General features: G+C 36.3%; 1 long non-coding RNA gene across 1 annotated transcript in view; it reads left to right on the forward strand.

The window, feature by feature from the left end:
• The window catches only part of LOC122117505, a 37674-nt gene extending 15610 nt beyond the window's left edge, over positions 1–22064 (forward strand). Inside the window, exon 3 of the long non-coding RNA XR_006149176.1 lies at positions 22010–22064. This is a non-coding gene — a long non-coding RNA (uncharacterized LOC122117505). The remainder of the gene's footprint in view (positions 1–22009) is intronic.
• Positions 22065–23741: the final 1677 nt, after the last annotated feature.

The following is a 23741-nucleotide window of genomic DNA, read 5'->3' on the forward strand; positions in this document are numbered from 1 at the left end:
ATGGAAAGGTCTGAGATCCATATTAGAATTAAGGCCAGTATGAAAAGAAAGGAATAGTCACCAACTTCAGAGAAAGACTATAATTCAGTAGTCACTTGAATCATGGAAGCCTTTTACCATTAGGAATCAAGGTGATCAGAAAGATGATTTTTAATGATCTTATCTAGCGGTTAAGGTGTGAGGACACCCTGGCTAGACCACAGGATTAATCAATTAATTAAAATGGCAATGAGTCATTGTTATAACAGCGTACAATGCTGTAGGAAGAACTGAGTAAGCAAGTTGAGGAAAGATCTGTATTTAGGTGCCCTTCAAAAGTTATTATTGGTAAACGTGCATGAAAAAGTTTAAGAAACTGTTTATCTCTGGTTGGCTTCTCCTGGAAGCAGACTCTGAAGGTATAAATAGGTTCTTTCCATAGTCCCACGAAACACTAGCAGGAAAGAATGTGAGTGATTCAGGAAGGGAAGGAAGCCCAGGACATATGTGATCAAGTCAATTACTGGCCAGAAACGAAAGGTCTGGCCCTCTGCAAACTCAGCTAGCTCTTGAAGGATGCAGCTCTGGAGTTGCCTGAAAGAGAGCCACAAGAAGTTGAGTTACCATGAACTCTTCCTTTGCCCTTACATGTAGGTTAGAAATGCTTCTGGGACAGAAATTATCCCAGGGTTGCTAAAGTTTTTACTTAGCACAGTTAAACGATTGCTATTCAGCATCAGCATAATTTTAGTCTATTTTGTCTTAGCAACTGCTTCCCTTCCCCCAAAGCTCTACAATAACAAATGATAGTTAAGGAAGGCATTGTGCCTTTTGTTCTTGCTCAACTAAGAACTGAAGTAGAGTTGGATTACTTCCATAGAGGAGGGTATTCAGATTTCATCATACCTGGACAATAGGCAGTTTCTACGAGGAAATACACTCTCATGTCAGCCTTATCCTCACCCCCCTCTTCCCTCCCTCCCTCCACCTTTATTGAAGTAATTCCTTGGGAAATTGATTGCATCTCTTTGTTGCTTTCTGGCATTTTTGAAACTGCTTCTGTATCTTGGGCTATAATCTTTCTGTTCAACTTTCTGGAAACAATGTCACGATGTTGTAAACTACTTAGGGCAGCATGTTGATTTTTCTTGCAATCATTTGATATCCTTTACTGCACCTGAGGCATAAAAAGTGGTTCAATTGTTGTTGGGTAGATTGATGGATGAATGAATAACTAATAAGGGAGTGAATAAGTAAATGAACAAATGAACCTAATAAGTGAGTGAATACGTAAATGAACAAATGAACCTCATTAGGATGTTGATTCAAATGAATCCCTAAACTATTCTGCTGATTATTGGCAAGTTCTTAAAGTTGTCAGTACGCACATTGGCACTGGACTTCCTATTGTGTCCTAATTGTACCATACGAGCACTTTCCTCTCTTTCCTATGGATGAGGAGACACAGGGATTTGGTTTTTCTGCTCTACCCATGGACAATAAATTATATTCTACTGTAAACATTTGCATCTCATGTTTTCTTAATTTTCTGACAAGCAAGCAAGGCATAGTTTAGGTATTTAAATCCTCAAGTTCAGTTATGAGGCCTACAGACTGACTCTTAACCTTACCAGTGACATTAGATGCCCATGAGTATGTAGCAGTTTCTGCCACAGAACATTGTACCATCAAGAAAGCCCAATAACTCATCATAAATCTCCCCAAAAGGATGGTAAATAGAATACCAGGGTGTAAAATGAAAGCTAAGAGTACCTTTGGGTATCATTGGAATAGATCTCTGCCAAAAGGATAGTAAGTCGAGAACCAGCGGGTAAGAATACCATTGTGTCCCCATAGAATGACACACATATTCGGGATATGGGTATGCAAAGAAGACAGTTAAGGAAAAAAGACTCTCCTTTTGGGGGACAAAACAAAGACTAACTTTTTAAAAATGAAAGTGATTTCACATGTGAGAACTGTAAGCGTGATGCAATGATGGAAAATAGCCATCTGGCTACAGGGAATGAGTTGCATAGAAAAGGAGAACTTGGGTAGTGGTGAATGTGAAATGGAAAGTGTACAAGGTTCTAGGAAAAGGAAAAATCAAAATGAATAAGGAAACATGTTTCCCCAGAAAAGTGCCAGGAATTCATCCTGATTTTAGTGAAGCATGTAATGTCTTGCAAAATCTTACTTGTTAAATTATTTCAGTTGTCTTAGATGTGGGCACAGTGTATCTATTGAGAATATAGCTCTGATGGGCCCTGGAACAGAGCACCAGTGAATGCCAACAGGGTGAGAAAGAGCATGTTTCAGTGTAGAACTTGGAGACCCAGTGTTCTGTCTAGTTTCCTGGAGCATCTTCATTAACTACCTACAGATATGTACATATTCAAACTGAAAAAGCAAGTTCTGATGAAATCTGAGAAATTAATCCAAAAATATTTAAAAAATAAAAAATAGCTTAGGAAACAAAAAAGATGCATCTATCTAGGTAATTTTTATATGTGTGAGTAAATATGTATAGAAAAGTCACTGTGGGCTGGGAAGGTGGTTCAGTGGTAGAGTGCTTGCCTTGCATGCATGAGGCCCTGGGTTTGATTCCTCAGCACCACATAAGCAAAAAGAAAAAAGCCAGACATGGCGCTGTGGCTCAAGTGGTAGAGCACTAGCCTTGAGCTGAAGAGCTGAGAGACAGCACCCAGGCCCAAAGTTCAGGCCCCACGATCAGACCCAAAAAAAGAGAAAAGTCACTGTATACAAAGACATTCTCTTACAAGAAAATATAGAAAGCAATATATGCAGCAGTATTGGAAACAACTGTATAAGGGCATGTGTCAGGAAATGCCTAACTCAGGTGTATGGTTGGTGGCACTGGTGGCTCATGCCTGTAATCCTAGCTAAACAGAAAGCTGAGATTTGAGGATTGCGGTTCGAAGCCAGCCCGGGCAGGAAAGTCCATGTGACTCTTATCTCCAATAAACCACCAGAAAACTGGAAGTGGCACTGTAACTCAAATGGTAGAGCACTAGCCTTGAGCTGAAGAGCTGAGGGACAGTGTCCAGGCCCAGAGTTTAAGCCCCACAACCAAAAAATTAAAAATTAAAAAAATTATTTAATAAGAATCTTGGGAAATGTAATTTTTTCTGTTCCAACATTTCTAGACTCCCATATGTTTATTGAACTTGTACATACACCTCAAACTCACAACCTATACTTGTATGTGTACATATGTACTTAATGCAAAAAAGAACAGATGCATTTTAAAAAGCTGTACATATTCTAATCAGCATGAAGTTTTTTGAGTTGAGAAGAAGTTGAATTTATGCCAGGCATAGTATTGGAAGATGAAACCTATGAAACACTCATTCTTGAGAACAGAACAAAATTAAACTTTTTAAATGAAGTTAATGCTATTTAATAAACTATATTTTTATGAATCTCCATTTATAGAGGGCAATACTTTATAAATATTTTTGTCTCAAGACTCCTTTACACTCTAATATGATCAAAGACCCCCCTGTAGAGCTTAATTTATACAGACTATAGCTGTAGATAATATTTACCATATTAGAAATTAAAACTGAAAAAATAAAAATATTTATTATTTCATATGTAATAAATAGTATAGAATTATATTTCATGAGAAATACACATATTTCTCCTGCATCCCACCTGTGAGATGCTAGTGTTGGTTGTATTAAGAAAATAGAGCTTCATGTGAGATTTGGGTAAAAAAGGGTAATTAAAACCTTATGAAAGAATCTCAGGGACCTCAAGGCTAATGGTACTCATCAGAAGGAGTAAATGTATCATTCAAAATCTGTGTATGCTGATATAATTTTATGTCACATGTACCAGAATAATTTCTGTTGGCATAGAAAGGTCCTAGTGTTCAGTGTATGCAATGAGGTATTGAAAGAACATTACATCTATAGTCTAAAAGGGACACTAATCCATCAGTCAGATTAGGCAATATATATTTTTAATATAATGAGAACAAACTCTGATTCTTAACAGCTAACCAGTTTGTATAAAGTTGACTATGTCTTATGGATTTATTTTCCTAAATTCCAAGATGTGCTTAAAGGATCTATTTTCAGTCTTGAGTGTGTGAGTTTTGTTAATACAAGTATGGAAGCTACAAATCTTAAAGGTCATTCGAGGACCATCTCTGAAGCATAAACCACCAATACTAGAAAACTGGGTTGTGTTACTGAAGGAAATCCAAGGACAAAAACAATAGCACTATTCTGTAGAATAATAAGCTCAGAAAAATACTTTAAAATGGTTCCAAGTCAGACCATTGGGTCACCTTTCAGGCTGAATTGGTCCATCAGTTTTGCAAATATTTTTACTGCCCTCATCAGTGGTTTGAATGACTTGACCAAATAGTTGTTTTGGCATTCTTTTTGATATTACCAAAGGATATGACATATAATTCTGATTGCAAAACGACCTTGCTTGTTCAGATTTCTTCAAAGCTTTCCCTTTGTGGTGTGCTCCAAAAATCACATAAGGGGATTCTGATTCTCTCTCTCTCTCTCTCTCTCTCTCTCTCTCTCTCTCTCTCTCTCTCTCTCTCTCATGCAGAATTATAATGTACACCTCAGAAACTGGTTAGAATTTGGGAGAGATTGGGTTCTGAGAATACACATTTTTAACTTTCTAGATAAGTCTTTTGCTACTTAACTTACAGTAAAAGAAATCTAACCTTTGTAGAACTAACTATAAAGTTTTTCACTATTAACTCTTCAACTCTCCAGTTTGACTTAATATTAAATTCATACAATATCCATGCTGGTCACACTTGTGTCATCTCTCTGGCTTCTGACCCTGTTTTTCTTTAAAGATATCTTCACCGTCAAGTCTCATGTTTGCCTTTTAGACAACTGTGGTTTCTCTTTCTAATGTCAGAGCAATGTCACTTTACAAGATGCAGGGCACTGACATCAAATATAGTGAAAACAGGGATTATACCGTGGGGGAAGAACATACAAAGAAACAAAAAAATCACATGGTACATTATAAATACATTAAAAACAATAGCAAGAAAGAAAGTAGCATTATGACTAGGTAATATATGAAAGTAGTAATTTCCAGAAAATATATTGAGAAGTGGAAATGCTCATAGCAGGCTTTCAAATTTAATATTTTCACTTAAAACCCTATTATGGAAGTCTGATTGGCATATAAAACTTCACATATACAAGGTATGCATGCCACTGAATTTGAGGATACTCAGGAAACCATCATCATCGCCAAGGCCAGTAACATGTCTAACACCTCTACATATGTGATCTTACTCCTTTCATTATTGCTGCTGTTGTTTTAGGGTTCTTTTGTTGTTTAATGTGTTTTCTTTAGCTGTATAGGCAGGAAGTTATAAACAGGAAGAAGCAGTACATGTGCACATAAATATCATATATCCACATATACAGACAGAGAGAGAGAAAGAGGAAGAAGAAGAAAGGTCACATATACAAAGTTGGCTAATATAAATTAGCTTTATAGAAATAAACATGAAGCTGGGGCAAAAGGAGATTTGTCACATATCTTTGAGACAGGAAATCTCATTAGACTGCAACAGAGTAAATAATAGCTTCCAAATTTAAACTCCAAACAGCAATAAATCACAGCAATAAGTTATAAAATGATGGCTCAGCAACAGCAATTGCTATTAGCATGCATACCTGCAGGGGAAACAGACCCATCCAGGGAGATGCTTGTGAAAATTCCAATGCCAAGACCAAGAGTACAAATCTTACAATGGGTGAGGAATGAATCAGAAGTTTGGCATCATGTGGACACTGTTATCAGGAAGAATGGAAAGTTTAGCTGATCTATAGCTTTTTTTAAAATGACAGATTGACTCCAGGTAATATTTTAAAGGGGCAAGTTAGTTGACTTCATGTGATCTAGGTTAAAGGATTAGGTAGAATCATACCTAAGCAATAAAGCACTGGTAGTGAGAAACTATTCTAGACTTCATACCTAAGTTGTCACAACAAATCAATAAATGAATCAAAGCTGCAAGCCATGTGAAGCTCCAAACTTTCACACTCTCTAATTGTTGTGTTACCCATGGATCTTCACTTGACTCACTAAAATGATGTACTGTTTTTGTCTTGCAAACTCAAGCACCAGCAGCTATTGCTGGGAAATCATTCCTTTCTATCAGACGTACCAACACATTGCACATGAGCATGTCATATAGAATTTTTACACACCAGTAAGACCTATCATAGCTTTTAATTTATTAGGATTGTTTTTGTGTGCTATGATAGGGATCCTTATATATACAGGATGAGACAAAGCCAAGTTGGAATGCACCAGCCTCCTCCTGAGCCAGTGACGTGGAAAAACACGCAATTACCCATATACACATGTTTTCCTTTCTTCTTCTGCTTTTACACAAACTAAATGCTAATAATATACCCGGTGAACTTCAACTTGCTTTCTTGAAAGCTGTGATATATCGTTGACAGTAGTATATAAAGATCTGCTTTAAAAGTAGAAACATAATAACTTCACCATTTACCTGGTCCCCAAATGATAGACATCAAATTCTCTCCATGTCTGCTTCTGTCTTCCCTTTTATTTCCTTTGTCTCGCTCTTCGAGTTATCATAAGGACCTTTTATGTGAATCTTTGTACTTTTGTTTGAGATGACCCAAAAGTAAATATGTAAGAGATAGAGATGCTGGATCAAAAGGTGTATGCATCAACAAATCAAAGAAAGGTTGGACAAATAAGATTGCATGAAATTGAAGAGCTTCTGCATGGCAAAGGACATAGCTAGCAAGATCAATAGAAAGTCCATGGATTGGGAGAAGATCTTCACTAGCCATACAACGGACAAGGGTCTCATATCTAAAATATATCTGGAACTCAAAAAATTAAATCCCCCAACAACAAATCTTCAAAGAAACAACTGCCCAATAAATAAGTGGGCTAAAGACTTAAAGAGAAACTTCTCTGAAGAGGAAAGAAGGATGGCCAATAGACACATGAAGAAATGCTCAACCTCTCTAGCCATAAAAGAAATGCAAATCAAGACAACATTGAGATACCACTTGACCCCAGTTAGAATGGCTATAATCAAGAACTCTAATAACAACAGATGCTGGAGGGGATGTGGACAGAAGGGAACCTTACTGCATTGTTGGTGGGAGAGTAAACTTGTTCAACCACTGTGGAAAGTAGTATGAAGGTTCCTCAAAAGACACCACATAGAGCTCCCCTATGACCCAGCAATCCCACTTTTGGGCATTTACCCAAATGTTCACAAACAAGACCACACTAAAGCTACCAGCACAACTATGTTTATTTCAGCCTTATTTACCATAGCTAAGATATGGAACCAACTCAGATGCCCCTCAGTAGATGAATGGATCAAGAAAATGTGGTGTATATATATATATACACAATGGAATTCTATGCCTCCATCGGAAATAATGACATTGCCCTATTTGTTAGGAAGTGGAAAGACTTGGAAAAAATTATATTAAGTGAAGTAAGCCAGACCCAAAGAAACACAGGTCTCATGGTTTCTCTTATTTTCAATTACCGGTATATGTCTGAGGCAAGCAGAAAAGGTCAGATAAGTTGATGTTAGGGAAATGAACCCTAAGATATGTATTCAAATGTTTTTTTCTTTCATGCGATTGTTTCTAACACATTTATAAGATGATTTCTGTGTTGTTTTGTATGTCCCTCCCCCACGGTATAACCCCTGCTTTCACTGTATTTGATGTTGTTATAATTTGTGGAGGGGAAGGGAAAAACAAATCGTTTAAATAGGGATACAGGTGGACCCATTGCAACAATGAGACGTACAAGTCATATGTCGAAAACGAACTTTACAACTTTTTTTTGAGGGGGAGGAGGGTTGGGTGGGGGGGGGGACAGGGGGAGAATGGGAAGGGAAGGGGAAACAAAGGAGGAGGCTACAATGCTTGATAAGAAATGTACTCATTATCTTGCCCATGTAATTGAAACCCCTCTGTACAGTGTTTTCACAATAAAAAAGGTGTGTGCATAACAAATGTGAATATTGACAAGTTACTCTGTATATTGTTGGCATTAATTGGCAACACTGTAAATCCATACTGACCTATACTCTCAGTTTTTCATTGCTCTGACAAAATGACTTCCATGAACAACTCTCCCTTAAAGGAGGAAGAATTTATATGAGTTCATGGTTTCAAAAGTTTCAGTCTGAAGTCATCCAGGTCTGTTTTTCTGAGGCAGTCAGGAGGAAGAATATCACAGCAGAAGCTGTGATGAAGCAGGATTACTCATCTGATGGCAGCTAGGAAGCAGAGAGAGGAAGGAAGGAACAAAATGCCCTTCAAGGTCATATTTCTGGTGTCTACTTCCCTTGAGTAGGAACTATTGAAGTATCCATTATCTCTTAAAATCATGCTACCAGCTGAGGTCCAAACCCTCAACATATGAGCCTATGAGGGATATTATACTTGGACCATAACACAATCTTCTTACATCCTTGCCATTCTGATACATTAAAATGTATAATTAAATTGTGTAAGTCATTTTACATTTACTTTACCCAATGGACGACTAAGATTTCCCTTTGTATTTCATCTGTACCTGTTTTAGTAGTATAATTAGGACATTCTACCTGATGGATAGGCACTATTTCCATTCAATTCAATATATTTAAAATATAGCTCTTATACCTATTTAGCTTATTGGATGGAAAACAATATCATTTGGTATATGAGAAGGAATGTTAATGTATAGCCTGAACTTTAGCAAAGTAAATTATTTCTAAAATATTTTCCCATACCTTCATATCAAAATAAAATCAACTTTATCTCTCAAACTCACCTTCTTTTGAAAAGTTGAGCCATCTAATGGTTGAGGGGCATCTCTTAATAAAATGAATGCTTCTGCCACTGTGTCAATGAAGCTCTTTTTTAGTTCTTGCAATAAATGCAAAATATGACAATACAATGTTCACCATATATCCAGGAGTAATTATAGAGAACATCTACTGAGAGTTTTCTATGGAACTAAACACAAAAATATTCTTTTTTTTCTTTTTTTTAATTTTTATTTTTTTATTGTGAAAATACTGTACAGAGGGGTTGCAATTACATGGGCAAGATAATGAGTACATTCCTTATTAAGCATTGTAGCCTCCTCCTTTGTTTCCCCTTCCCATTCCTTCCCATCCTCCCCTTGCCCCCCCCCTTTTTTTGCCAGTCCTGGGGCTTGAACTCAGGGCCTGGGCACTGTTTCTGAGCTTCTTTTGCTTTAGGCTAGCACTCTACCATTTGAGCCACAGCACCACTTCTGGCCTTTTCTGTTTATGTGGTACTGAGGAATCAAACCCATGGCTTCATGCAGGCAAGGCAAGCAGGTGGCACCACTAAGCCACATTCCCAGCCCCACAAAGGTATTCTTATAATCCCAGATGCACAAGAAAGTGAGGGCGAAGGCTAGGCAAAGATAGCAGAGTGTCCAAAATCCAGGAATTTTGAGAAAATAAGTTATATTCATGGAAAATCTGAATTGCTCTAAAAAACTTGCATGTATGATATTTTCATAAATATATTCGCTTGGTAGGCAAAAGTCTATGTATAATTTCTATGTCATTTTTATTAGCTGTTTACTAGTCATTCTTGATATTTTTTTTGTACTGAACAGATTATTTCAAAATATACTGTGATAGATTAATATTTTTTAAGTCTTGGTTTTCCCTCTTTGGCTGCTGTAAGAAAAAAATAAACCATCAACAACAACAACAAAACCCAAGTCCAAATCTGTTACTTGATCCTTTATGCCTTTCCCTTGGTCCTTCTACCCTTTTAAACTACCCAATCAGAAACAACAGTAGCACAACCAAGAGGATCATAATGCATTATTTAGTTGTAGGCAATTTTCAAACAACAAAATATAAACAAATATGAAATGTAGTGAGTCTTCTTTGCAGTGATTAAACTTAGCTGTTAGAGCTCTCCTACACACTAACCACAGTGCTCAAAAATAAAGTGCAAGAGTAGAACATAAATATCAAAAAATTTACTTAATGAATACTGTGAAGATGCTGAGACATCAGCTGAATCAGGAGGATGTATTGCTGATTGCAAATCGTTAGGCTGCTACTCAGCTGAGAAAACTATTATATATGCCATAATTCACAGTAAGGAGTACCTGCAACCATCCCAACTCCATAGAAGTGGAGGGGCCAAGATCTCAGAGATGCATTTACCAGCAGATGTACATTCACTGCACACATATGAGCATTAACCAATGCACATACACACGTAAACACAGCATATATTTCTAGACATATTTTTTGTATGCAGTATGAGTACTTACACATATTAGACTTTTCCTTTCATTAAAAGAAGCAACACATGTCTTATTTATTAAAATCTTGTTACTTAAACAAGACTTTTTTTTCCTGCTGATCCTGGGTTTGAACTCAGGACCTAGGCCTGTCCTTGAGCTTGTGTGCTCAAGGCTAACACTCTACCACTTGAGCCACAACTCCACTTACTGCTTTTTTAATAGTTGACTGGAGATCAGAGTCTCATGGACTTCCTGCCTGGGCTGGCTTTCAACTGCAGTCCTTAAATCTGAGCCTCCTGAGTAGCTAAGATTATAGATGTGAACCGCCAGTTACTGACTTAAACAAGATTTCTATATAGTATTTTGGAGGAAGATTCTAACGTCTAATACTTATTTTTCCAATTTTTACTGCTTGTTTTGCCATTCAGCATGTTTGAGATTATTATATTTTATCACATAATTGAGTAAATTCAGTAAATGGGTCTAGAAGGAATAAGGTTTTAAAATTGTTGGTTACAGATTTCAGCTTTCACAGTTGGTATTTAATTTTAAAGTATACAGTGAAACTTTAGAGCCATACAATACACTTAAGTCCAGTAGTTAGTCAATAATAACATTGTAAACCTAAATAAATTAATATGAGAGGAGAAAAGTATCCCTTTAATGACTTTAAAACTAATTTAATGTTACTGTTTTTGAGACAAGATCCTGCTGTATATCTCAAGACTGGCATGGGACTTGATATGAAGCCCAGCAATGCTTACGTAGTAAGTAACCTAGAAAGTTGGTGGATATGGTCTGTTCACATAAGCAACCTAATCATGATCTTTCTGCCTCTATCTTAAGGGCTGGGATATCAGGCATACACCACACCCCCTGGCTCTTCCTTTTATTTTAAATATGAAGATTGTGATTATGCTTGACCAGCACTGTGCTATGTGACTTCTTCAACAGAAGTTCAACTCATCACAAGGAATAAGTGTATCTGCTACTTGCGAATTCTGAGCAGGAGGGAAAGAATCTAAGAGTGTATATCTCCTGTCTAGATCTACTGCATAGTAGCAAACAGGTCGTTAAGGATCTCTCATATTGTTATTTAACCTTATTGAAGTCAGATGCAACTTAATCTCAGGAATTAATTTTGCAGGTGGAGATGATTCAAATTTTAGGACCAAAGTGGGATGTTTGTGGTATGAGGGAGGATTTATTACTATGCCAAATACCTATACCAACAATTAAAATGAATTTTCATGAAGCAATTGTAAATTCCTTCATAGAAGAAGGATGTCACACAGTTTGGGGGTGAGGGAGTAGATAGGAGACATACAATATCCATACCTTTTGGAGATGGGCACATTTGATGAAGAAGAAACACAGACTTGGTAAAGGCCAAGTAGGAATATTAAGACATGCCAAATAGGGCTTCTCTCTTCACATTGTACTTTGGTAAGAGGAAACAAAGTCAAGTGCTTCCATGTCAGCTTTGCCCAAGACTTCTGCAGCAGGGAGACTCTCTACTGGAAGATGTTGACTGCATCTATTTATTCATAACAGCCTTCACTTTTTTTATGGTGAAAATACAGTACAGAGGGATTACAATGACATGGGCAAGGTAATGAGTACATTACTTATCAAGCATTGTTGCCTCCTCCTTTGTTTCTCCTTCCCATCCCTTCCCTTCCCCTCCTACCCCCTTCCCCCGCGGCCGCCAAAGTTGTAAAGTCCTTTTTCGACATAACGACTTGTACATCTCATTGTTGCAATGGGTCCACCTGTATCTCTATTTAAATTATTTGTTTTTGCCCTTCCCCTCCACAAATTATACCAACATCAAATACAATGAAAGTAGAGATTATAACGTTGGGGAGGGACATAAAAGCAACAAAGAAATCATCTTATAGGAAGTGGTGCTGTAGCTCAAGTGGTAGAGCGCGCCCCTTGAGCTGAAGAGCTGAGGGACAGTGCCCAGGCCCAGAGTTCAAGCCCCACTACCGACAAAAAAAAAAATCATAAATATGTTAGAAATAATTGCAAGAAAGAAAAAAAAACATTTGAATATTTATCTTGGGATTCATTTCACCTAATATCAACTTATCTGAACTTTACTGCTTGTCACAGACATATACGACTTATTGCAAATCAGGGAAACCATGGGACCTATGTTTCTTTGGGCATGGCTTACTTCACTTAATATATTTTTTCCAAGTCTTTCCATTTCCTAACAAATGGGGCAATGCCATTCTTTCTTTCTTTTTTTTTTATTGTGAAAATACTGTACAGAGGGGTTACAATTACATGGGCAAGATAATGAGTACATTTCTTATCAAGCATTGTAGCCTCCTCCTTTGTTTCCCCTTCCCATCCCTTCCCATCCTCCACTCGCGCCCCTCCCCCCACCAAAGTTGTAAAGTTTGTTTTCGACATAAGGACTTGTACATCTCATTGTTGCAATGGGTCTACCTGTATCCCTATTTAAACGATTTGTTTTTCCCCTTCCCCTCCACAAATTATACCGACATCAAATACAGTGAAAGCAGGGGTTATAGTGTGGGAGAGGGACATACAAAGCAACAAAGAAATAATCTTATAAATGTGTTAGATACAATGGCAAGAAAGAAAAAAATTTGAATACATATCTTAGGGTTCATTTCCCTAACGTCACCTTATCTGACCTTTTCTGCTTGACTCAGACATATACTAGATACTGCAAATAAGGGAAACCATGGGACCTATGTTTCTTTGGGCCTGCCTTACTTCACTTAATATAATTTTTTCCAAGCCTTTCCATTTCCTAACAAATGGGGGTAATGTCATTCTTTCTGATGGAGGCATAGAATTCCATTGTGTGTATATATATACCACATTTTCTTGATCCATTCATCTACTGAGGGGCATCTGGGTAGGTTCCATGTCTTAGCTATGGTAAATAAGGCTGTAATAAACATAGTTGTACTGGTAGCTTTAGTATGGTGTTGTTTGTGATCATTTGGGTAAATGCCCAAAAGTGGGATTGCTGGGTCATAGGGGAGCTCTATGTGGAGTCTTTTGAGGAACCTCCATACTATTTTCCAAAGTGGTTGAACAAGTTTACACTCCCACCAACAATGCAGTAGGGTTCCCTTCTGTCCACATCCCCTCCAGCATCTGTTGTTATTAGAGTTCTTGATTATAGCCATTCTAACTGGGATGAGGTGGTATCTCATGCTCCTGGATTGGAAGGATCAACATCGTGAAAATGGCAATACTTCCCAAGGCTATCTACAAATTCAATGAGATAGCTATCAATATTCCAACCTCATTCTTCAAGGAAATAGAAGAGGCAATCCAAAAATACAAATGGAACAATTAAAGACCCCGAATAGCAAAAACGATCCTCAACAGAAAGAACACTGCTGGAGGAATATCAATACCAAATTTCAAACTCTACTATAAAGCCATAGTAATCAAAACAGCTTAGTACTGGCACAAGAACAGACCTCAGGACCAATGGAATAGAATTGAAAACCCAGAAATGAACCTACAGACCTTTAGCCATCTAATTTTCGATAAAAGAGCTAAAAAAATAGAATGGAAGAAAGACAGCCTCTTCAGTAAATGGTGTTGGCAAAATTGGTTAACTACTTGTAGAAAACTAAAGCTAGATCCTTATATATCACCCTGCACCAGAATCAACTCCAAATGGATCAAAGACCTCAGAGTCAAAGCAGAGTCTGAAAACATTACAGGATGGAATAGGAGAAGCCCTAAATCTCCTTGGCACAGGCCAAGTAAAATTATATTGTGTTAGACTTTTGTTGAAGAAGTCAGTTTTAGCTGCCTTTGTCACACAGAAAGCAACTCTGTGAGACCATGGATGTGTTAATATCCTTCACTGGAACAGCCTCTTTACTAGTTCTCTCTCATGTTGTCAACCTCAAAGATGAATAATAAGTTACTTTTTAAAGATAAGAAAAGTTTAATTAATTGCATACTTATCATCACGTCTTTCTACTAATCAATCAATATGACCAATGTGATAGCCAGAAAGGAAAAAAAATGGACTTGTTACACCAAGGCAGTGCCAAGCCTGCTTATCCCTGATCAAGTCCCCATGGTTGAGTTTTCCTGTTTCCCAGTAGAGTCTCACCTGTTAGCATACTTTCACTAGTTTCCTTCCCTTTCTCACTTTCCCACTTCCCTACTGGTGTTTCCTCAGATCATTACAGAACAAACTATTTGCATTCAAATTCCTGAGCTGGGGTTTGCTTGGAGAGAAACCAAACCACAACTTTAGATGTATGTCCTAGGATGTATTAGGATATACATGGATAAAAACAAAAACAAGCATGTGAAGGCAATCACCCCTGGAAAGGACATTAAGAAAAGAATCTTCCTTGAGGAGCATCATTTAGTGATAGGTAAGAAGATACATCAGCAGGAGGAGAAGGAAGATGCCCAAGGGAGTTGCAGAATGTTAATGGAAGAACCAGAGACCAGAGAAGAAGATTCCTTGACATTGAAAGAGACTTAAGCTTGCATAAATATTGATGGCAAAACGTGCTACAACAGTTTCAGAATGCATGTAAGTAAAAGAATGAAGAGTAAGTTGTAGAAGATCCCCAAGAGAGTCTGATGGAAGGATTCAGATTGCAAGTAGTTTAGGTCATAGAAAAAGGAGGAATGCCCTAATTGATATTTTGGACAATTTTCTATCTTGGCAAAAGGATAATAGATTGACTTCTCCAGTTTTATCTTGGTAAAAGAAAATTCCCTTTACTAGAATTTCATTTCTTCCTATTAGGGTATTTGCTATCATTTTGTATAACAAATTGTGAAGGCATAGAATTTTAAGATAAGATCTATTCTGTTGAACATTAAGTTAAGCTCTCTTCCTGTTTTCTTTAGATTGAATTGGAATAGGTATCTGTAATCAAAGACCCACAAAGGTAAAAATAAAATACTCTAGCTATTCTCAAGGATTTTATATTCTATGTGTAAGTAATTTTCATGTTGGTCACTTTGAAAATATTAATTTCAGCAACTCACTAAAAGCTGAAAATATATTTGAAGTTTTTTTGTTTATCTAAAATAACACTTGGTATATACAATTGTAGTGAATAATCTTATAATAATTGACATCCAAATGTCTGGTAAATATTTGTACTAAAATTGCAGTGAATAGGCAATAACTACTTCTTAGTTCTAGATTTTCTTAATTATTCAAGTCATTGTTACTCCCATATGCTTTCTGATACAGAGATTTAGTTCCATGTTGAACAAAATACTTGAAGGACTCTGGCCTATTAGCTTGCATATCATGGGGCTAGGGTTTAGTATGTTTAATCATATCCTGGATGAAGTGTCCTTGAACCAAATTCAAGTATCCTGGAAGTATATTCAAAATTAAAATTTTGAAACTATGGATCAATGTAAATTTATATATAATAGATAAGTACATTGATATAGATCTACATAGAGGTCTATATATAAAGAGATCTCTCTACATATCTATTTGTATAGATAGATCTATATATACAACTATATTTATAGATAGATATACATTTCTATATATATATTTTATATGCATCTTCATATAATAGATTGCTCTATTTATATACCTATAATAGATAGATGCACACATATAAACTATATTTGAAATCTCACAACCCACAAAATATCTATTTATCTTAAAAATAGATTTCTATATGGTATTTCAAAACATTTCAGAGTTCAATAAAATCAAATAACTGAACATTGTCATAAATGAATTATATAAACAGCTCAGTTGTGAAAATACTGTTTTTCTCTCTCATGGTATGTGTTTATCTGGGTGTTTGTGCGTGTTTGTATGTGTGAGACAGGAAAAGGAGAGGAGAGATAGAGACAGATAGGGAAACAGAGAGAATCACAAGGAGAGGGAGAGAGACAGAGACAGTGACAGAGACTATCGAATACTGCTGGCATAACAAGTGGCATCAGACAAATATTTGCTCTTGCTTAGTACCCCCACCTCCCACCACAAGATTATGAAAACAAAAGGGGAAAGATTTATGGAAAGGAAATACTTATTTAAACCATATGAAAGTGCTGAAATAAAATGAACATTTCAAGCTTCTATGGCTGAGTTTAATCTTTTGTTTAACTCATTCACAAAGGAAATCTGTCTCCAAATGGATCATATTCGCAGAATATGATGATGCCAATTCCTCTCCTAGGTTCTGCATTTGCTGTAAAGAGTGCTGTGGCATGATAATAGATGATGGAATTTACCTCTACAGTCTGCAGGGGAGTCAAGTACTAATAATTTAAAACTCAATGATAACAGTACTAAGTGCATATTCAAAACGATTGCAACCTGTGTACATCTGCCTGTTGTCTTAGGGCTTAGAAATCACTCTGGGATGATAATTTGTTCCATTATAGAAAAGGACCTTTAAATTACAGGTTTGAACTGAATTTTAGACTTAACATATTTTGCCTAATCCCTCCTAATAACTAAAACAGTCCTTAAATAGATTAAAAGGAGTTAAGAAAATGGAATCTTGGATCACATTCAAGGTTTTCATTTGTTAACAAAATTTGTAGCAATGTTGAAAAATTTTAGGGATGCGAAGATGTGAACTTAAACTTTAGCAAATAGAGAAGAGTGTTCACTACGTATTTTGAGGAATTTTATCATATGGAATAAGCCATCAGTACCTTTCACAAAATATTCTCTAGTAGCAAGTATGGAAATAATATTTCTCTAACTGTAGACATAATATTTCTCTAACTGTAGACATTCATGACTACTCTTATGATGTTTTCTTATACTCTGTTGCAATTATGTCATGCTTACCCAGTTTTTCCTCAAGTAAACATACGCTTCACTTAAAAAACTTTGTGTACAGGACATTTCAGGTTGTGCCTATAAGTTGAAAAAATATTCAACAACCATAAGTAGGTAGTTGAGAAAAATAAAATCAATTTTAGTAATTATGGCTAGATACTCTTCCTACTGAGGGTGAGTCAAAAAGATAGACATTTCAAAGGGTCGAGAGCCTTTTAGCACATACACGTATTATACTAATGCTTTCTCCTTGAGAAATCAGATGGGACGAAAAGCACTTAGAGCATTAATATCTTTGTATTATTTAGTGCAGAAAGCAATTGTACTGGTGATAAACCTCCCACACTTTGGAAACACCATTAAAACAGTACCTTGTCACGACATCCATTGGCACTATTCTATTCACATTTTACCACCTTTGGATGAGATTTTAAAATGTTATTGCTCCCAGTCTTTAATATGTCAGTGATGGTTGATTTTAATTAAATACTGTTTTAAAATGTATTTGAATCACCAGCGAACCATAGGAATCCATTCATATTTTAGCTACACATCCTTAATGAGTCACTATCCATCCTTTCTGAGTTTGAACAGTTTTGTTATTTTGTTTTCTTAAGTTTTTCATTATTATCTTTAAGTAGTTATACAGCAGAGTTGCTATTTAACAAGGCAGTTTATGGCTATACTATATTTTAAAGTTTTTGTAATTTTGGCTAGTTCTATGGGCAATGCCCAGGTATAATAAACTGTGTGTATGATACTGCATAGAAGGTATAAGTTGACACTTTCTCAGCTTCTAAAAATCTCTTTTCTCTGTAGGAAGTTTGTCGTATAATTATGTTCTGTTTTCTTTTTTTTTTTTTCAGGTAAGGGGTAGGTTTATTCAGTAGACCTGCTGGGACCAGGCAAGGTTGGCACTCCACGTGGCTGGGAAAGAGAGAGGAAAGAGAGAGAGGAGAGAGAGAAAAGAGCTAGAAAAGAGCAGAGAGAGCAGAGAGAGCAAGAAAAGAACAGAGAGCTATGTTCTGTTTTCTATAGGTTTGAAAATGTTCATAATAAAATATTGAGGGGTGGATTTATATTACATGAAGACCAAAATCATGATCGTTTGAATTTACTCAGTACTTTTTAATCAATAATAGCAACTCTTCCAGTAGAAATTAATTATTTTAATGGAAAAATCACAGAAAATCCTTGTTACAAGAGAAAGACAGATATACAAATTGATCCCCATGGAAACATCTTGTGACATAGGAGTATTTCCTTTATTGACATACAAGCTATAATGAAGCTTTTACTTTTATTCAGTTTAACCAATGACACTTGCAATGTAATTTGAGTTGTTTGTATGAGACGATAAAACAAAGACGATAAGATATTGTTCTTAGATTTTAAGTTTCAGATTGTGACTCCCTTTGAGTCTGAGATTCTCAGAATAAGAAAAGGATCTCTGAATACAGAGAAAGAATCAGAATATAAAATAAACATGTATTTTCAATCTCACAGAGACTTTTTTGTCCATTGTGGGGCTTGAACTCAGGGCCTGAGCGCTGTCCCTGAGCCTCTTTGTGCTCAAGGCTAGTACTTTAACACTTGAGCCATATCACCACTACTGTGTTTTGAGTGGTTAATTGGAGATAAATGTCTCACAGGGACTTTTCTCCCTAGGCTGGCTTTGAACCATACTCTCCAGATCTCAGCCTCTTGAGCAGCTAGGATTACAGGAGTGAGCTACCAGCACCTGGCTCCCAGCAGATTTTTTAACCAATAAAATTGTAATGTTTTGCAAACGCATAAATATGCTGTGGAAAATAAATTCTTGTGCTAAAATACTCTATTTAGGTAGCAATGCAGGCAAAGCAGCCTCTTTTAAAATTCATTTCATATGTTTTTCCAATTGGATGATTAATTACAATTGGTGTGTTTAAAAATAATACAGTACCCAAATCTTTCTAAGACCCATTATCTGAAGTCAGCATTGCTTTGTGTGTATAACCAACAGACAGCATATCCCTTCTATTCCCCTGAGATATATGAGAGTTGACCTCCAGTGTAAAATGACCCATTGTCCACCTGGCACATGGATTGCATCACATCTTACATTTTAAAGTTCCATGGGATTACTTTACCCACAGAGACACTGGAATGTCTGAACTTCAGCTGACATCCTTAAGGATAAATGGTTTCCGGGAAGAATGAACATGATCATCTCACGACACATGAATCTGTCTGCTCCAAAGCAGTTTACTTCTATAAGGATAATGTTACTGTTAGTAATTGTTCTTGTTTGTGCCAGTACCAGTGCTTGAATTTTGGTCATTATTCTCTCACTTAGCTTGATCATGGCTGGTGCTGTACCACCTGAGCCATGTCTCCAGTCTCAGAAACATATTATTGTTAATTCAGAAGGTCCAAACTATATGATATACCTGAACATGTAAAATTTATTTACCTGAGTTATTTTTACTCAGATCAGTCTAAGTTAACATGCACAAATAACTTGATGCTCACTAACCAAAGAGGTTTTTGAAAATAATTAAATACAACTCAGCTTACCATGTTCAGGACTCAATGCTATTGATGCCATTCAAATTTGCATCCTTCTGATGTGTTCCTGAATTTTCTGCAATGAATGGTGATTGTGGTCAAATCACATAAAACATATAAAGTGCAGGAAAATAAAAACATGAAAGTATGAAGGAATAAATGGAGATATTTGAAATACCAAGAAGAGTTACCATAGAATTCTAGAGAATTAGAATTGGAAGGAATCTGATAGAAATAATAATAATGGCCGATTCATATCTCTGCACCCAATCAACCAGCATTTATTAAGTTTCACTGTGTGCCAGATGCCAGTGGCAAAGATGCAGAGAACAAACATTTCATGTGGACAACGTGGCACAAAGGGAGTGATGCACACAAAAAACCAGAGATATTGGTAGAGAGTTGAGGAATAGAGCAAATACAACATCTCTGTGGGAACTAGAAAGCATTCTTTTCTCAGCAGGCAACTTATTTCCTTTCTGTAATCATCTGTAAAAGGCACCTCTGTCTACTCAGTCCTTAGTGTCTACAAGTGCTTGATGGTGGTAATGATATAGGATGGTGGTAATGGTATAGGAAGAATTTAATCGAGGATACACATACTTACATTCCCTCTTCATAAGATGTGTAGAGTTGGGCAGTTAGCCCCTTAGTCTTGGTTATAGATTACATCTGAGGTTAAAAATCTTCAAGTGTGACACTGCTTTGGGTCCCATTCCAGAAAATTTGATCAAATTGGCCTGTCACGGTCCAAAGGAATCAGTATTTTTACATAGTCCCGCGGTTAATTTTTTTTAAATTTTGTAACTTATGAAGATTTACAACAGACTGAATTTAACTTTTCTACTTTGTCTGAGGCCACAGAAAAACTGGTATTTTCTATTTTATTCTTTCTCCTTTGAACAGTTGGTCATAATCTAGATACTTCCTTTAGATTGGGCCCAAGCTTCCTTATCTAGTTTTTAAGAGACCTTTTCCTTCCTTTTCCTTCCTTCCTTCCTTCCTTCCTTCCTTCCTTCCTTCCTTCCTTCCTTCCTTCCTTCCTTCCTTCCTTCCTTCCTTCCTTCTTTCCTTCCTTCCTTCTTTACTTTCTTTCTTTTTTTCTGTTGGCTAGGAAATGCATATTTGTATTTTTATCACATACACACATGTCTTCACTTAATGTCTGGACTATTTTCTTCCTTCTCTTCCTCCTCCTCCCTTTCCTCTTTCTCCTCCTTTTCCTCTTCCTTCTCTTCCTCTTTTCCTTCTTTTCCTCCTCCCTCCCTCTCTTCCTCTCTTTTTCCCCTCTTTCTCCTTGAAATCATATTATTTTATATTTTATACAAAAATTTTAAGACATAAAATATAAAAGTAATAAAAACTACCCTTAATACTAGAGCTGGTAGTATTATTCTGTGATATGTATTTTCAATCTCTTTCATATCATAATAAATGCATTAATACTTGATTCATAAAAAATTCTACAGACATCAATTCTTTTCTAAAATATTTACTATGAGGGAATTTTATATTTATAGATAGTTTTTCAAAACCACAATTTTAAATGACTGCTTGGTATTCCAATGAATGCGTAATAGTTTCTTTAAAATAAAGCTTTGGTGCCATTTTTTGTTTTAACTTGAAAAAGTCCACACTTGGAGACTGGGGTATGGCTCAAGTGGAAGAGTGCCTGCCTAGAAAGTTCAAACCCCAGGCTGGGAAGGTGGCTCAGTGGTAGAGCGCTTGCCTTGCATGCATGAGGCCCTGGGTTCGATTCCTCAGCACCACATGAGCAAAAAGAAAAAAGCCGGAAGTGGCGCTGTGGCTCTAATAGTAGAGCTCTAGCCTTGAGCTGAAGAGCTGAGGGACAGCGCCCAGGCCCAGAGTTCAGGCCCCACGACCGGAGCCCCCCCCAAAAAAAGAAAGTTCAAACCCCAGGGCTGGAAGTTGGCTCAGTGGTAGAGTGCTTGCCTTGCATGCATGAGGTCCTGGGTTCGATTCCTCAACACCACATAAGCAGAAAAAGCCAGAAATAGTGCTCTGGCTCAAGTGGTAGAGTGCTAGCCTTGAGCTGAAGAGCTCAGGGACATTGCCTTGGCCCAGAAGAAAGAGGGAAGGAAAGAAAGAGATTCAGTTGCACCTTATCTCTTACTGTTAACTTAGACCCTTGTGAATTTTAAATTATTCTCAATGAGTTTATTATTTCAAAAGTTCAGTTATCCTCCATATGATTTCAACTCTTTGTTCTTTTTTTTTTTTAATGCTTAGTGGGGAAAAGCCTTTTTTCTGTTTCCTTTTCCTTCTTGCCCTTAGATGATTAGTAATGAGAATGACCTCATTGCCTGACTCTAGCTTTCTCCACTCCAGGAAAGAAAGGATAAGTTCCTGTCCTATCTTGGGACATGTGCTTCCTCATATACAGGTAAGAATAGAATTTATGTGTGCTAATATTTCTGGATTTTATTGCTATGATAGGTTTTCTTTTTGATAAATATCACATGTAAGTTAAGGGATGTCCTTATACACAGATTCTAGACTCCAAAACAATTAAACACTATGCAAATCTCCACCATTTACTAGTATTATGTCTTCAGGCAATAATTTAACTTTTCATATACTCATTTATAATAAGGAATAGTTATTGTACACCATTCAGTACATTATCATAAGGATTTAGCAAAATAAAAATTGTAAGATATAGTACAATGAGTGATACAAAGAAGTGCTTAATGAACATTAGCTTTCTGATGGTGATGATGAAGATGGTGATGATAGTGATGATGGTAGTTAAGATAAAGAAGATGATAAAAAGAAACAAAAGATGATGAACATAATATTAATGATAAAAATGAGAATTTCAATGGGAATCTTAGTGTAATATTATACCCAGAACCATTTCTTGAAAGATTAGTAAAAAGTAATCTGGCTCTCCTATTAGAAACATGGTTGTTTCTTTGAATTGAATTACATAGGTAGACCTACAAAATGGAACAACACAGATTTTTTTCATGTTTTAAATTGAATCTCTTTATATCTGTAATTTTTTGCTTATCATAAAAATGTATTTCTAACAAATATAACTCTAAAATTCATGCTTCAGCTTAGAACCCTGTTGTGTGATAAATTGTATCACCTCCAAATTCATAAGTTGAGGTTGTAATTCTCTTGCAACAGAATGTAATATAGGGTACAATGTGACTATATTTGGACAGAGAATGTTTAAAGAGGTAGCTAAGGATAAATGAGGTTTTAGGGTAAAACCTCATCCAAAACCACTAGTGTATTTATGACCAGTGGAGATTAAGATACATATACAAACAGTAGAAAGATTTTGTCAAGACCCAAGAGAAGTCAGGGAGGGGGAGCTTAGGTGAAACTAATCCTGCAGAAACTTCTGGAGCGATGAAAAAGTAAATTTCTTTTGTTGAAACTGGTTTTGGTGGGAGAAATGCTGCTAGCAATATTTCACTTAAATCTATAGCAATATTTAGCTTAAATTGAAATATGTGTTTTCTTTAACAATATTTTTTCTTATTTATGTCTTGATTTTCTACTTTGGTCCTCCTCTAAAATATTTGTATGCTAAGAAGTTTATTCTAATGTTTGCATTATAAGTTTATACCTTTTTATTTTAGCTTGGAGAAGTACCCAAAGTATCTGAAATATGTGCCTGAGTAGGTTCCTTTCCTATGTGGTCTTTTCTAAGAATTAATATTTTTCTTATAACTGTATGGTGGTTGCTGTATCTGAATGCTTTGTAAATGTTTCCTTTTTGAACAGCCTCCTAGGAGAGAATCACTGAGCAGCTGAATTGTAGTTCTATTGGAGCCAACCAAGATTTTTGTGTGTGTGTGTCTAGAGTTCTACAAATCACAAAATTAAGGTGTGTATTTTGCTAGAACTTAATTCAATGAATAGCCTCTGAATAGTAAGCTAGGTTTATTGGCTTATTTACTTATAAAGACAAAAAATTAGAAAGCCATTGTCCTTCTTTTCTCATTAAAAACAAAATCTTCCAAGAGATTCAAATAACATGGAAATATGACAGTGACTATCCAGAAGTCAGGACATGGAGAATATCTATTAATGCTTTTTGATC

Source organism: Dipodomys spectabilis, unplaced genomic scaffold, assembly GCF_019054845.1.
Source record: "Dipodomys spectabilis isolate Male_0828 unplaced genomic scaffold, ASM1905484v1 ptg000141l, whole genome shotgun sequence".
Classification (NCBI taxonomy): domain Eukaryota; kingdom Metazoa; phylum Chordata; class Mammalia; order Rodentia; family Heteromyidae; genus Dipodomys; species Dipodomys spectabilis.